A 17,666-nucleotide genomic window follows, 5' to 3' on the forward strand; every position below is an offset into this window, starting at 1 on the left:
CAGCGTTTGAACAATCGTATGAATTTGTGAGTGCTGGTGAAGAGAGAAGAATGATCAGGTTTCCCTCCTCCACACACAGCCCCTCATCATCACGCTTGCTGTAGACCACTTAGTCCTTCACACTCATCTCTACTAGCTGTCTTCTCTTTTTTAGAGAGTTTCCAGAGCAAACTCATCTAAACAGGATTACTAAGCTCAGAAGAAAATCTTAGACTGTTGACACAGACTAAAACTGAGCAAGTGAAGATGTCTGCAGGTTAGTAGTTGGTCTCCCAGACAGGAATACAGACACTTCCAAAACTCTGCTTCTGTGAAAGTTTAATTGTTTACATCAGTTTGAATCAGGACTGCAACTTGCTTTTTCGTCATGCCCCCTGAAATGCCTGATCTGCTACAATCTTAACTCAGACAAATTTCTCAAATTAGATCTTCTTGTACATAACTGCACCAATGACAATTCATCGTACACAACCACAAAGAAGGCATGCTATTTGTATCTAACAAAAGATTTTTCCTTTCAATTAGCTGCATTTTTCCAGAGAACTATAAAGGGGGTTTCTCTGGTAATCCACAATTTTTCACTGGGCACTACTTCAAAAGGGTTGTCCTCATCTGTGTCACTCACTCCTGGAAAGGACACAGTGCTCATATCACAGTAAAAGAGCAGGAACCATCACAAATTGACCTTTAAATTACCTGTCAGGAGTAACAGTGCACGAAAAGGAAATATTGCATCCCTAGCAAAACAAACCAATGAACCACCCACGTGAACCACCACTTATTCTATGCAGTGCAAATGAAATAGTGGTATATAGTCATCTAGTCACCTAACCACAGTAAGGAAATATTGTTTCCTCAGAGGAATTCTTTCTCAAGGTCTCTGTTTAAGCACTTCATACTTCCATAATTCTGTCATAAGTACTTGGCAGAAGCTGTAATACAAACATAACGAATGGCAACCCTTACCAGACTACAAACTATAGTCTCCGAAACTTGGGCCTCTAGAGACATGTATTTTATACAGCAGTTTCATACACATAGATATGTATCCAAGTGGAGCTGGAAGCTACAGCTGCCAGAAGCACAGTAGTCGCTCAACTATAATCCTAGTTCTAGGCATTGCTGCTATTTGAGGAGGATATTGTGAGAGAATGTTGTGACAAGGCATAAAAATTTTGGGCAGTATCTCACAACATTCAGAGAGTTTAACTGGAAGATCTGTTACCCTTTTCTTTGGTAGTATTTCCAAGGTGTTGTCTTGTCAGACATCATAAACAAGGGATTTGTGGGATAATTTCTAGCCAGAAGTTTAGAGCTGATGAAACTGAGCTTATGTTCAAAAAGATGCTTGGAACAACCAAAGGCATGTATAGGATATATGGAGAAAGCTTCATTTATTTTTCCCAAAACCATGCAGAAGGACCACTGAGAGAGTTTCAGAAGTGGCATTTTTCTGCCACACTGTTATAGAGTTAAATTAGAACAAGAAAACCCAATTCAATTCAGTAGGAAATGGGTCAAAGTGTGCAATCTGTATTCCCAGCTGAGCTTCCAAGGATTTCCTCTTGCTTACATTTCTATTGGGCACAATACAAACATTCCTATAAATAAATATGAAAAAGTTTGTTATTAGAAACAAATATCCAAATATTGAGAGCACAACTTTCTTTTTGTAGTAACCTAAAAGCAACTAATGAGAAATTTTCCATGTTATGAATCAGAAATCATGTGTTTTACACCCTCCCTGTGTAAAAGGTCTAGAAATTACGCATCGTATACCATGTCATATTAAGAAAAATTCAGCATAAACCATTTCTCACCATCCTCTGCAGAATCCTTCTCCTTTAAACATTAACATAAACATCTGGTTTCTAGAGAGCCAGCAACTTTTACTTCAGACATCTCTTTTAAGGTGTGAAAGATGTGTAACATAACACAAAAGCCATTTAGAAATGCTTGCTGATCATTATGTTCACATGGAAAAGAGTACATCTTTGGCTTTCTATTTTTGCATCTCTGTTGCATTACATTCTCCAAGAAACTGCATTTCCCACAAGCATTTATACTCCTGCTTATTTTGTAATTTCTATTCAACATCCAACAATACACATAGAACTAGAAATTTCCGTAAAAAGGACAATTGAACCAGTGTCACTTAAAACCTGATGAACAAATTTCATTTCAGAAATTTTTTGGGATCATTTTGAAAATGAAACCTAACAAGTTAAATCCTCCTAAGCACTGAAATAATGTTATTTTAATAAATCTCTGTCAATACAATCATAGAATCGCTAAGGTTGGAAAAGATCCACGGGATCATCCAGTCCAACCATTCACCCATCACCAATAGTTCTCACTAAACCATGTCCCTCAACACAATGTCTAAATGTTCCTTGAACACCTCCAGGGTCAGTGACTCCACCACCTCTCTGGGCAGCCCATTCCAGTGCCTGACCACTCTTTCAGAGAAGTAGTATTTCCTAACGTCCAGCCTGGCACAGCTTGAAGCCATTCCCTCTAGTCCTATCACTAGTTACACGAGAGAAGAGGCCAACCCCCAGCTCACTACAACCTCCCTTCAGGTAGTTATAGAGAGCAATAAGGTCTCCCCTGAGCCTCATCTCCTCCAGACTGAACAATCCCAGCTCCTTCAGCTGCTCCTCAAAAGGCCTGTGCTCCAGACCCCTCACCAGCTTTGTCGTCCTTTTTTGAACATGCTCCAGGGACTCGATGTCTTTCTTGCAGGGAGGGGCCCAAAACTGTACACAGTACTCAAGGTAAATGTTATAACCCAGTTTTATTGGAATGCTCTCATTTGCCCCTGAAAACACACAGCACAGTAGTCACGTATTAAAAACATCAGGGAAGATCCTTGAGAATTATTATTGATAGTACCCAGAACAGGACTAAGCTTGCTCAAATTCTAAGCATAAAGAAATCATAGTACAATTTTGTTTATCAGTTTATTCATATAAATGTATGAAAACAATGCCCTAAAGCATCATGAAGCCATTTCAAAAGATTAAATTTTGTCATATAAAAGACTGGGGAAAAAAAACTTGCTTCCTTTCATAAGCCATCCCATGCTTATGTTATTAAAGCATACAAATGCAAATACATTTTGCATACTCAAGCATACTTAAGTACATCCTAAACAAAAAATTCAACTATCTTCTATGAGATGTATACATTAAAAATATAATTACCACAAAATAAACAATTATATTTAGAGACTAGAAATTTTTATCCTGGAAGCAAAATTCTGAAGCACATGAAGGAGCAAAAAAGAAATTATTCAAGAAAACCCACGTTGGACTGTCAAATTCCCACATTAAGGAAGGTCAAATTATACTTTCAGTAACAGTCTATAGTCTCAGTTTGTATAACTAGAGACTAACGATAACAATAGTAGAGTTGCAGAAAAAAAAAAACCTAACAAAACCGGAAAATGGCCCAGATACCAACAATAACTTTAGGCCCCACTCATGCATCAAGTTCTACTTTGTAACTACCCATAAAGCCACACACAGCCTCGGCAATAAGTTAAGTGATTCGACACACAAGTAAAAACATATGCAAGTCAGTCTTGAAGCAGCAGACAAAATATGGCGAAGAAAATATTATACCAAGTACTTTATGGCTAGGACTATTTGTATCCTTAATTTATGAGTTTGTTTCCATGCAGAACTTAAATTTGTGGAAACTGTTGTAGCACCATAAAAACAAGGCTTTAAATGATGATAGGCAACTAGATGAGATAATAAAAATATATATAATTTCAGAGAGAAAAAACAAAAACAAAAAAATGCAAAACCAACTAGATCAATTATAGCCACCAAAAATAAGAAGCTGGTCTCCAAGAAGAGCAGGCTGAAGGCCTTTACTGTTGGAAAATCAGGCTACTTATGCCAGTTATTTATACAGTCTGCTTGACCTTGACAGTTCCTTGAACTCCAGAATGATCAAAAGAACAAAGGATTTGGAGATAGTGAAGAGCAAAACAAAATATAAACATATTATCACTTCTGGCAGGCAGTGACAAAATTTTTACTCGATAGAGATGAACAAGCAGAATAGAATTTCTTTCCCCACTCAAACTTACTTATGAACTATGGTCTAGCAGAAAAGAAGGCAGTACAGAGAGGAAGAGAAACTGAAGAAGAGTCACAGGTTCTAGTCAGTAGGTTTTGACAAAAGACCAAAACTGTTATATATTCAAGATTATGTACTGGCTGAATCTGAAGGAGAAAAAATTGGCAGTAGAATCAAGTAAGGTATGCTAAGAATTTCTTGTGTTCTGCTTGAAATGCAAGACCTTAGTATGAGCATCTGCCATACAGCTGGTGGTTTACAACTTACGTAGGTAAAATCAGAGTGGGCATAGAACCAGCTCACATTTTTTGAAACCAAATCCAACTAGATTACTGGCAAATAATGCAGACACCACACATATCCCTAGTAACACGAATATCAGTGTTTCAAAACCACCCTCCAGAATTCATTCACACAGAAAAAAAACTATATGTACATGTAAGTAATGCTAGGAAGACCTAATACAGTATGTAATATGGTACAGTGCGGAAATCTATGCACAAATGGCATACACACAAATAATCACCTACTTAGGCAAAACCACATCTAGGGATCATATTCCTACCCTTCTTGTAACGAGGTGGGTAAGAGCCACTGCATAAGATGGTTAATGTATTTCAAAACCTAAAAACCAGAACGAAGGACCTCAGATTTACTGGAACACATAAAACTGAAAACACACTAAGCAAATACTTTTGCCTCGCAGCTCACTCCCTTGATGACATTAATATCACCAAATAAAAAAAGATCTTTAGTAATACTGAAGTACGTAACAGATTGAAAGTAAAACAATGACAGTTTGTGATTTTTTAAAATTAACAGCCTTCTTAGTACACAACCTTCCCCATTTAGTTTTATTAATAGTTGTGTGGTCGAAGCTTATAAACACATTCACAAAAATATTTTTGTAAATCAGTGTTTAATGATTCTGCTAAATATAGAAAAAAAACCCCACTGTGGTTTACTGAAGACTAGCTCATTCATATCTCCTAGTGCTGCCTTATCTTACTGCCTTACTTGCTGATCTTACTGCCTGCTGACTATACAGCCAGCTAAAATGAGACATGTCTAACAGGCTAGTCTGCAAGAGAGCTGGCATCTCTTCTGTGAAGTCCAGAGGAGGATACCTGGAACACAGCCTGCCAAAGCCCTACTTTCTCTTCCACCAAAATAATACACGCTGTGAAGTCTCCTATGCCAGCAGCCAATAGACATGGAGTGAGAGATAAACACATTCTGCATTAAATGTTTACTTGAACTATCTCATAGTACAAGGTAAAGCGAAAAAGAAATTACATGTAGTTTGACTTCTGGTTTCTTTATATTTCATACATCTCTGACCTAGGATCTAGTAATCTGAATCTAGCTTATGCCTTCTTTGTATAATTACTATCACTGTAAAGAAAGTTCTCTATTTCCAATAAGGACATGATAGATAGTAAATGCAGCTGCGTATCAAGCCAAGTAATTAAGACTAGTGGTTTTGAACACAGTAAACACAACCTTTGTTTCTACATTTCTTGTTGTAACACCATCTAAATGTGTACACAAACATACAAAATGCATTTCAGTGAGGAACAGAATAAGGAGTATGTTTCAAGTATGGGAAGAAATCTACTGAAGATTTTAATTAAAGTTATAGAGCCTTGCATGGGTAGAAAGTCTCCTTGACGTGAGTTAGAAAACTGTTAAATAAAGGGAAAATTTACATTCAAAATCTCGAAAAATCTAGGGTTACCACACTTTATGAGCCATGTCTAATTTGTATGTGGCACATCTGGTATAATAGATATGATATACAAGCAGGCAAATATTTGAAGTAACAAGTGTTTCTCAGTGCTAAAATAAACACCTCAGCACTTCAAATTTTTGCTCAGCAGTTTCTCCTCAGTGGGAGAGGAAGCAGGGCAGGAAGGGCACTTATCTACTGTTACACTTTACCACTTATGAATTATCACTCATTCACTGAGATTTCTAGTTTGAAACCCAAAGAAAAACTTCAGCCAGTAGAAAGCATTCCATTTCACTTGGTTCATGCTCACAATATTTCTCTGCTTAACTTGGCAAAACATCAAAATAGAACATTTTCACCCTTCTTAACCTTTACTGTTGGCACACCAGTTTATTAAGCTAATGCATCAGCACAAATTACTGTTTTCCACCCTTCAACCAATTTAATCCTATTGTTATGAATATCTGCAATTACAGTTTCCACTGACTGTAGAATATGTATCCCCTTCACAAGTAAAGGGCTACAGTTCTTAGCTAGAGTTTTTGGGCTACAGTTTATTCAGTCACTGTTGAAAAATAATTTGCAAAGGAGTGTATATCATCTGTTCTGATCACTGCTGAATGTTGAAAATTCTAATGGGTGCATTAGATGAAAAACAATTTATCAGGCAGAATCCTAATGTTCCTGTTTTCTGTACTCTCAAAACTGCCTAGCATACCCTCTGCACTCATACCAAACTGAAAACAAAACAAACAAACATAACAATCTGGAGCATTAATAAACCTTCCTTGTAGAGCTAATGATGGACCAGCACACATTCCCCCAGGCTGAATAACATTACAGCCAACATTTATCAGAACCCATTTATTGACTGATCTGGACTTCATAAAATGAAGTCTTCAATTTTACTCCATATTTACTTATTCTTCTCCTCTTCTTCCACCCTCACCCCAAAAACTCTGACTGTATTGCACCTAAAATCTTCATAGTGAACTGTTGTTCTGTGTTCTTTATTAGATAGTATCTATGGAAACACTTGGTAGAATTTTCTGGTGAGTCTTAAAGAATAAAATCAATTACCATTAAGTAAGACAACAATCTACACCTATGCTTGCAGACATCTCCAAAAGACATTTACGTCCATCTCTTCTCACCTATTCCCATATCTGCATAAAATTGTAGGAAAGATGCTTCTGTAACCAGCAGCTGAAAATAATTTCATGAGTTCATTCTTTCCTTTTGGCTTTCACTTTCTTGAACTACTACTATTATTATTAAAAAAAGAAAAAGAAAGGAATTGTGCTGAATTTCAAAATTGACACAACTATTTATTCATACTATGAAAACAGAAGTTTGAACCCATTCTCTAGCCTTAGAAACTATTCATTGGTTTTAGGGAGAATAAGCTGGCAGAAATACAGAAAAGATAGAGGAAGCATAAAAACTCTTAATTACATACATCAGATATATGTGTAATTTGCACATTTCAAGTCAGCTGACACAGACAAAAGGAAGGAAGCAAGACTTAAGAAGCTCTCTCTCATTCCTACTCGAGTATTTAACCATTACAACTTACTAATTTCAAACTGTGTTCAGAAATGCAAGATTAAAAACAGACTAACGATGAGTTCTAAGAAATAAAGAACATAAAAGGCTACATTCAATGAAGTTTACCAAGACACGTTTTGGTGTTGGCTTTTTTTTCCTATCATATACCAGGTCAAGATTTGAGTACAGAAGTGAAATATGATTGAATTCTCCAAATTCAGTTTTCTCCTGAATATGGCCAGCATTATCTTACCTATTAGTCAGTAACTACCAGATTTGTTTCAACATGAAATTACTTAAAAAAAAAAAAGACACATTATTAATTAACGACAGAGACACTTATTAATTAATGGTGAAAGTAAATTGCATCTTATCCATCTCAAACACACACCAAATTGAACCAAAACCAGAAAATAAACAAAAATTACTGACAAAGCAAAATGGTGGAAGTTTCTGTGAAAACTGGTAACAGCGGTAGTAAGGCACTGGCACAGTTGTCCAGAGAAGCTGTGGTGCCCCACCCCTGGAGGCGCTCAAGGCCAGGTTGGATGGGGCCCTGGGCAGCCTGAGCTGGTGGGGGGCAGCCCTGCCCATGGCAAGGGGTTGGGGCGGCATGGGCTTTGAGCTCCCTTCCAACCCAAACCATCCTGTGATTCCATGAATACGGATTAAGAAGCAGAATCAATTTACCTGTAAGGTCTTAATATCTTTTGTGCACCCAAAGTTACAACTGCTTAGATTAACAGTAGTTCAGATTAAAGCAATTTTATAATATTGTTTGTGCTATGAAGTCTATGTTTGGCTACTAAGCAGAATAGTTCCTCACCTTCTCTCATCGGAAATGAAAAATAAAATAAAATAAAATAAACTACCAAACCCTCAAGAACATCGCATGCCAGGAAATAGAATGTGTTGTCATAGCTATCATCAATTTTCATTTGTGTGACTACAGCATACAGCTCTGCGGAAATCTAAGTGAATTGAACAAACTTCAGTTCCTAGGTACAAAAATCAGCATATCTAGTTAAAAGGGAACTGGTTCTGTAGCAACTTGTTTGTATGACAAAATGTTTTCAATATATGAGAAAATCAGGTCTTAGGTTTAAGCCATCGATTGCATGGATGAAATATGAAATATAATAGCGGAAAGATAAATACAACAGTATATAAAATACGCTGTTATCTTTAACGAAGCCCACAGGTCATCTGAGTTCACCAGTCAGTTTTAGGGGCTGCCTCTTTTAGTATTTGAATAAAGATTGTAAAGGATGGAAAACATTACAGTTGGGTAGAATAAATTTTGAAGCTTTCCTACTGTCATGAAGCACACAATTTAATGAATAACATATGAAATCCAAAGCATACAACACAATATATTGTATGCCACATTTTCAAAATCATGAAATATAAGCAATTTTGAGGATTCTGATTAAGTATCCAAAGATGCTTCTGCTGATAATTAAGAGGGTGTGTGATTAAAAATGCAGCTAAAGACAAACAAGAAAGCCAGAACATCATCATTTGAAGATTCATTAAAAACGGTATAGAAAATTATTTTTCCACCTGAAAGAAATGAAGTCCTCTCCTCATACTTCACAATCCTCAAACAAACAAACAAAAAGATTAGAAATGGAATCACCACACGGTTCAGTGGAGTTATTACCAGCCTCTTGGACTTCAGAAGGAGGAAAAAACAACAACTAAAATACTAAAAAAATTATCTTTCAGTACATAGGTTGCCATTTGAACAATGGAATATTATACTGCTCATAAATAATTGGTTTGCTAAGCACTCTTGAAAACATGTAGATTTTTTTTCAATTAATACTGTAATCTTTTATATATCACTTATTTTATGTTAACACTTCTTAAGAAAATATTCAGTAAATACAGATTTGTTTCCCTTGAGTGTCATACTTTTATTTCCCTTTTCCTGTATCTCAGCCACCATCTCTCTACTTTTTTCTCCTTTCTCTTCTTGATTTCTTTTCACTACCCTCATTTTAATTCCTCTCTGAATAGATATACCAATGATCCATTAAGACATGAACTAAAAAGGTCTATACACAGCCAATAGTTGTATTCCACAGCTGAAAGATGCAATAAAAGTGTTGTGTTTGCTATGAATCTTTCAAAAATATTTGTGTTATTTGTTTTGTTTTGCTTTTGTTTTGTTGTGTTTATTTAACATTTTTGTTTGTTTGCTTGTTTAAGGTCAGGTAATATCATCAGTAAAAAGACAGGGTTGGTTCAAGTTTACAAAAAAAAACTTTTGGAAGTTCATCCACATTTAATTGTTAAGCAACAAGAACAATGCCAGTAAATTCTTTTGAAAGCAACACGAGGTACTGTATTTTATAGCAATCCTGGGGATTACAAAACTGCAGTGGGGGAACCTCCGTTTTTACACACCATTCTACAGGCCATGACATTTTGGCTAAATGATATGAGGTGTGATAAATGCAAGGGTTCGTTTGAATACAAACAGATTCTTAAAATATTTTAACTAGGAGTATAAGTGAAAATAAATTAGGCCAGTGGGATTTAAGAAAAGAATTCAGATTCTGTGGGATTTTCTTATTTTACTGCTTAAGGTAGAAATTATGCAAGCTTTGAAAGGTTTAGGTACTGGAAACAATCAGGGAATTATTCTGAAACCAAATCACTATCTTCTGACTGGCAGCATAAGAATAAAAATAAATCAGTATGTTTATTTTTAACAGCACTGGAACAGGTGCTGTTTAAAATTCTTCAGAACAGTCATGCTTACATTTATCAGATCTTACCTTAGCTCCTACAGTGTTATGATTCCAAACCTTCTTTATTTTTTGGCAAGGGCAAAGAGATGGAGATGTACTAAATGGAAACCGAAAGCCATGACCTAACTTCAAGCTTTGAAGAAATTTGATTATATTCTTCTCCATGTACAGTCAGAATGAGAATCTGGCATCTCCACAGAATAACTCACATTTTGTGTGGCTGTATCTAATTTTAGTTTAGAGTTCCGACTTTTATTATAGTTTCAATTAAAACAGATAAAGCCAAAACCTACCACAAAACACATTTCTGTCTAAGGCTGATAAGAGGGATTCTTCCCATCAGCTTGTTAAAATCAGACAAAAATTACTCTGCAGATGCAATTCTACTTTCAAGACTGAAATAGGCCCTATGCAACCCTTAAAACAACTACAGTGGCCAGAGGAGTTGCCAAAGCCAAGTATGCAAGGCTCAACTTTTCCAACCAGTTCCAAATTCCCATTTTCTGAAAAAAACAAAACAAAACAAACAAACAAACAAACAAAAACCCAAAAAAACAGGGAGTCTGTTTGGAACTTGCATGTGCTGAATATCTCCTGCACATCTCCTTAAAAGGTCTACAGTGTAAGAAACACGCAGTGTCTAGACAAACTGATTCCTTATTAGCTCCTAAATGGAGGTGTCCTCACCTGCATCTGTGGGTAACCTGTTAACAGCACACATTATCACATCATTTCCATATCTTCCTCCCAGTGCTTCTGAATACCTAACTGCTGTTTTGTTTTTTTGCATAATCTTTTATTTACTACTAGTCTAATGATTACAGTAAAGTGACATGGAGAGAAACGTAGCCCCATTGATTTATGTCCATCTTACTTATTAGCATATACACAAAACCTCATCAGAGGCAATATTCTGGTCTGAATTTGGAGTCGTGGCAATGAAGTGGCAGGTCCAGAAAGCGATGTGAAGAACAGAATGACAGCCGTCTGTTACGTGTTCACACTGACACTGCAGAATTGACTTTGTTTTGATTAACAATATGGTACAAAATGATTGAAAAAGCACAAAAATCTCTTTACTTTCTCTTCTCTGAAAGGAGTTCCTTACCCATAACCTAACATAACCTACATTTCAAGCCTTCCCATCAAAACTCTTAAATTTCTAACCCAACACTCCTTTTCAATGAGGTGCAAACAGTAATGCACAAGTGCTTGTGGACAGTTTTCCTACTAAATAAAATTTAAAATTAAAAGGTTGAATTGGCAGTCACAAAGTTAGCAAATTAATAACAATAACAATATATCATATATTGTATTCTGTTATATTACATATATTGTATTCCACACTTTCTCAAGGCAATTCTTTTTCAAAGTGCTATTTTTAATTTCAGCATTCAGGTTTTTTCATCTTAATTTGAAAAGTTTGTTTTAAAATGTGTGCACAAAGACAGCAACATGTAAAACAGAACAGGAAGATATTCTTCAAATCCTTTCTTTTCCATTCTCTAGCTATCATTTTAACTGAGCAGTCTTGTAAGTTTTCCTCCCATATCTAACAAATGATGGGCATCCCAAGGATACGTAAGTAATCATATCACAATACAAATTGTTTAGGAACTTCCAGCAGCGGGGTAATGCAATATACTGTAAGAGTTCAATGTGGGTTAATTGCTCTGCAAAACGGGTATCCTTTTTTAAAAAATTCAATCCCCTTTGGGAATGTCAAACCTTCCCCTACACTGACAGAAACCATGCAATAAGGGGGCCCACTTCATTAACAGGAAGAAATTCTACTAATTTTACATAATAAAAAAAATTAAAAGGAACATATTTTGTCTTCAATTCCATGGAAAATCAGATACACAAGGTGCGTGACAAGAAAATAGGGGCCTAATTGTTCAGTGCCCTTACGAATCATTCATAACAGGTGGAAAGAAAGGCAGGGAAAATTGACTCAAAGGACCTGACAAATCTTAATACAGAAGTCTTTCAGCAAGCATGTAATGAAAAATGGTATCTCAAGGAAGAGTCTGGGAATGGCACAGAACCAAATCTGTGCCAAAAACTTCCGAATTCCTCACAGGCAAGGAAGGGAACAGACTCTTGGCTGCCTTACAAAAATTCCTGTATGATCTTTTGTTATCAGGATGAAGGACAGCTTTCTCTAACATAGGATCATGCAAAACAGTACCAATAAGCAAACAGAAGAATAAAGAAGGAAATAATATACATTCAAAACTAAATTAGTAAAAGTTACTGTTGAAATTAATTTGATTCAAGGGAAGTAAACATTCTGGTACTTGAGCTAACCTCTACCACCAAAGAAAGGCACAAAGTGCTGACATCAGACAGAAAAAAAAAATAATAATAACCTCAAGGAAAACAAGCATGGAAGCAGCTATTCCAGTACACCAACACTTTTTCTTTTGAGAATAAAAACCCTGTTGCAAATTCAACCCTAAAAAGAAAACAAACAAATTTAAAAGTTAGTAACCTCAATGATAAATGGAATAAAAGAAAATGGTACTGGATCAAGGCTAATTTGAATGGGAGAGGTGTAGATTAAAAGAGTGAAATTCATTAAAGAGCAGATCTCCAGCCACTAGTATCTAACTTCAGTTTTCAGGTTAGGTATTTGTCAAGCAAAATATTCCTATCTCCCAGTACAGCTCAACAAACAAACAAAACCAAAGAATCTTAGCTTTTAAAAGTGACATACACTATTTTGAGAGCTTTCTACATAAGGAAGGACTGGTTATCCAAAATGATAAAAAAAATTTTTTTAATTTTATCTATTTGCATTAATGATTATGTAGAAAATGCATTTAAGCACAACTGACCAATTTATCAGTATACATTTTTAAAATATCCAACAGTAATGCCTATTTCCTCAGACAAAGGAATCCCTCCTTACCACCATTGCCTTTTCTAGCTCTCCTAACATGCACTCTTCAGGGGGAAGGATGTAGGACATAGGGCATTAATTTTTAATGTTAACACTGGTGTTAAGACATGTATCTACAGAAGACTATTAATGTACTAGAATCACACTAAAAAAGACTACTTTTTGAATACTTTGTAATCCAACTACTCATACATCTTCATGTGAGGAAAAACAAGATCTCTATTTTCAAATATTGTGAAAATCAGCTTCCTTGCAACTGGTTTTGACCACACAGCACAACTGCTTCCTCTACTCAACTGAGCCTACATTATGAGACATGGCCTGCTAAGGTATTACTTGAAGTAGTAAAAAATTTCCAGACATCAAAAGAAAATGGTCAATCAAGTTGAGTCAATAGCTGCAAGAGCAACAGTTTGTGCTTGTCATCCAGTCATCATGGAATTCTGATGCAAATACCTGAGAGGTCAGGCTTTAGACAGCCTGATGATAGGATGAATGCATACTCTGTGACTATATTGCATATTTTGCGTGCGCTGTGTTAATTCCAAGTTTCTGCCTTCAAACCACTTTTCAAACCATCCCCAGCCCCCCAGCTCATCTGATTTTAATTTTTTAATTTGTTTCATATAAAATATGGTTTAAACAAAGAATACAAGAGATCACGGAGGTGCATTAAATGACTAGACAGGTGTCTGCTGTGTTTACATAGATTAAAACATTACAAGGATTTGAGGGAAAAAAAAAAAACACCCACTAAGTACAAAATACAGTTTGACAGTCTTAACTCGTCTGTACCTCTGAACTGGCATTCAATTTCCTTCAGATATAAGCTGTTTGTACTTTTCACTAACCTGCATAAGCAGCACATGTATTTAAATACAAAACGTGAGTTTTAATATAAAATTTGAGTCCTATTACATGCTTTCTGAAATTAAAGCTGCAGTACAATGAATCTTGAAAAGTATAAAGAAAAACTAAACAGGCACTAAAAAAGCAAAGGACTTTCTTTGGCAAAGATTTTAACTGTTTGGAAATTGTTTATTCTGAACTGACATTTTATTTAAATATCCTATTCAGCAATTACGAAAGTAATTTTCTCCCATATTTCATTTTAACTGGAATGCACCACTGTTGTATCAAACTTTTTCTAAGAATGGCACAACAAAAGCTGCCTTCACTCTTAAATACCGGGGAAAGATTTCACAATGTAATTTTATGTACAATATATCACATGCTCACTTTGTAATGTTCAAATCACAGCTTCTGCCAAATAAAATATTAAAACAAGATAACAAGTGCTGATAAAAAATAAAACTGAATACCTAATTTATTTATTTTTAATGAAACAGTCAAGAAACCATTCCAGTCAATTTAAGTGTGCTAGAAATAAACACTTATTTATCAACCTCAGGTCTTGCAAGCCTATTAAGTGCATCTCCACAATCCAGTACTTGTTCCACTATAGCAGATGTATCTGTAAAAATAATGTTTCATTGTATACCATACAATTGCAGGCCTACTCTGAGAGGACAGTGAATATGGAACTGCTTCTGAAAAGGTGAAATTGGTCGGGTGGCACTGGGATAAAAATATTTGAAAAAATACACAAGGCTTCTGAAATTAATTTCTCTCTGACTTGCAGAAAGAATAACCCTTTAAAGAAAAAAAAAAAAGCCAAGACAGGAGATCCTACCTTTGGTAAGGACTTTAAATTCTAGCTTAAGAAACAAAAGTTGAAATGCTTTTAAAAGCAGTCTTATGCAATTCACTTTAACTTCTAACTTGAAAACATTGAGACAATTTTCATTATTTAAAACTATATGATATTTAAACAAATCTTTGTTTTGCAATTAGACTAATGCCACTTAATTTTAGATACTTACAGGTGAATTCACACTTTGCTTGTTACCTTTAGACATAGAGACGTATGCCAGTGATAATAAAGAATGTATGTTAATATGCAAAATGTTAAGACATGCCATCTGGAGAGCTAATGAACAATCAAGGGATTCCAAATTAAACTACAGAATTTTCCCTTAGAATCTTTAGGACAACACTGTCAAGTTCAATCTATTCACTTAGACTCCAGAATCAATTTTTCAAACTTTATGACAGGTCTAATAGTTTCCACCTGTTTCTCTTGCTTGACTTTTGACTGGCACGTTACCAGCCAGGGTGGAAATGTAGACAAAGACCCCTATTAGGCTCCGGCTGTTTCTCTACTGTGAGGTCACTCAGCCATTAAATTAGTTCCAGCCCACTTTCTCCTTCGATGTCTTAATTTGGGGGGGGGGGGGGGGGTATGAAGGTTTGGGGAAATGAAAAGGAAGAAGCAAAACTTTGACATTCAGTTTGTGGGAGGGATATAAGAAAATCTAAAGCCAAAGAAGCTAAATGCTATCTTTATTTATAATTTACTAACTAAATAATCTAATAAATAAATTTCCTACCAATCCAATGGAATTAGTTATTGAGGTGTCGGAGTCATATTTTCAGTCATCACAAACTTTGGAAAAGTCTGAGATATTCCATCCTAAAACACTTGCTTATTGCAATACATGATTTCATGTATGTACATATACATACAGTGTATAATTACAAATGACCAACAGGTGATTTTTTTGTGCGTACGCAAGCAAAGCAACTATTTTTCCCAATATGTTTTCCTTTTGCTTAGAACTGGCAAGCAGAAAAAAAGTGACATATTATATATCCTAACGCATCCATACTGGCTCTTATGGAAGTACATTAAAAACTGACAAGTTTTTCTTCAATGAAAAATATACGATAGGTAATTGCATCAATTTCTAGCAGTTTATGCACTGATACTCTTTATGAAGTCTCACAAAATTATTCTTTCATCTATGGCAATAGTATATTTATAATAGCATCAACCACAATGTTTAAGACAAATATTTTGAATTACTAAAACAAAAGGCTTTCTGTAAGAAATTTTATTTCCCAAACTGTAATCCAAGTAGGACCATCTTTCCACCTGAGAGACAGATCTGGTTTACATCTGGTTTACAGATAGAAAAACAGATAGAAAACTAGCTACTTCAGTTGCATCACAAGGGGGAAAATCTTGAAGACTCACTTCATTACTTTTGGACTACTTAGTAAGAAAAAAAGCTGACAATTGAACACCCTGCTGTGACATCACTTTAGAGATAAAAGGTTCCAGATTCACTGAAAAACCAAGACCACTTTGCTCAGCTCCCTTGCCTAATGGATGTTATAAATAAAATAACCAGAAGTAATTATATTTAGCTTGTGATATCTAAATAAATTCACACATTCTTAATAGTATGCTTCATCCTACTGAGAGGTGTAGATACTGGTACTGAGAACCACCAAAAACAACCATCAATGATTAAAGGTGCTGACATATTAAGTTATCACTCCTACTGTTTCCTCCCAGTAAGTCTTCTTTCAATCCAATGGGTTTGAATGAAAAGAAGTGAATACTGCAAACATTCCAACTAAAAAGTCCTTTTTCCTTTTTGGGCTCTACTGAAAAAGAAAGCCTATCTATGTCCAAAAGCTCTCATAAAATCAGCTACATGACCAGGATGTAGATCTGGGAAAACGGTTGTGGCAATATTGGATAGCAACATTTTTTAATGTATGAACATATGTACATACGCACATACACAAAATGGTTTTGAAGAAGTATGTATTTGATTTCAAGTAAAACTATTATTACCAATTAACTAATCAGATACAATAACATTCAAGGCCATTTAACTGACAATGTTCATAAAAAAATCCAGATCAAAATTACTGAAGTTATTTTTAACAGTAAAATTCACCTGCAATTTCTGTAAGTGAATGAATACTGATACTCAAAAGTGACTATCAAGAAGAGTTATAGGTACAGGTAGAAACATACAGATAAATCTGTTCTGAAGAACAACAACTTCTCAAAGACAGTTTGATCCATCAGACTACTTCAAGTTCTGAAACACAACAGTATATCCTTTGTACATAGGCTCCAATCTAAGATTTGGTACCTGTGATTTTCATATCATTTAATCCCATTCAAAACTAACAAACTACTTCCTCAAAGATTTCTCACAACACATTCACAAGTGTCTTCGGTGTGATGATGAAGAAAATGCTTACCATAACCCTAACGACATTTAAAACAAACAAACAAACCACCAAGCACCAAAGAATATTTTAGTGGAATATTGAGCAAAACAATATTAAATAGAATGAGAGAAACAGCAATGTTAAAACTAATGCCCAGTCTATTTGGTATTACTTCTGTTAAATAACTAGCTTAGAAAATAACTTGCACTGGAAAAGGTATGTAATCTCCTAGATATAGATACTTAGTACCTTAAACATTACTATGATAGTTTTAATGATTTTCAAGAGGAATAACAATTAAAGTGACCAAGAAGTAAAAAGTTGTCACACTTAAGCCTTCCCAACCTTTATAGCTTAGCTTTTTATACACTGATATCCTGTGAATACAAAATTCTTTTATGTCCTATCTCAAATACAATCAGCTGATTTTACTTTGGGTATCTTGTAGGTAACAAATTAAAAAAAAAAAAAAAAGAGAGAGAGAAAATGGTTCTTTCTGAAAACTGTGTTGCACATCGCAGATCAGAAAGCTTAC

General features: G+C 35.2%; 1 protein-coding gene across 4 annotated transcripts in view; it reads right to left on the reverse strand.

Annotated features, from left to right (window-relative positions):
- Positions 1 to 17,666, reverse strand: part of HLCS (holocarboxylase synthetase) — a 118,269-nt gene that overhangs the window by 63,674 nt on the left and 36,929 nt on the right. The gene's annotated exons all lie outside the window — the stretch shown is intronic.

Source organism: Gallus gallus, chromosome 1, assembly GCF_016699485.2.
Source record: "Gallus gallus isolate bGalGal1 chromosome 1, bGalGal1.mat.broiler.GRCg7b, whole genome shotgun sequence".
NCBI lineage: Eukaryota > Metazoa > Chordata > Aves > Galliformes > Phasianidae > Gallus > Gallus gallus.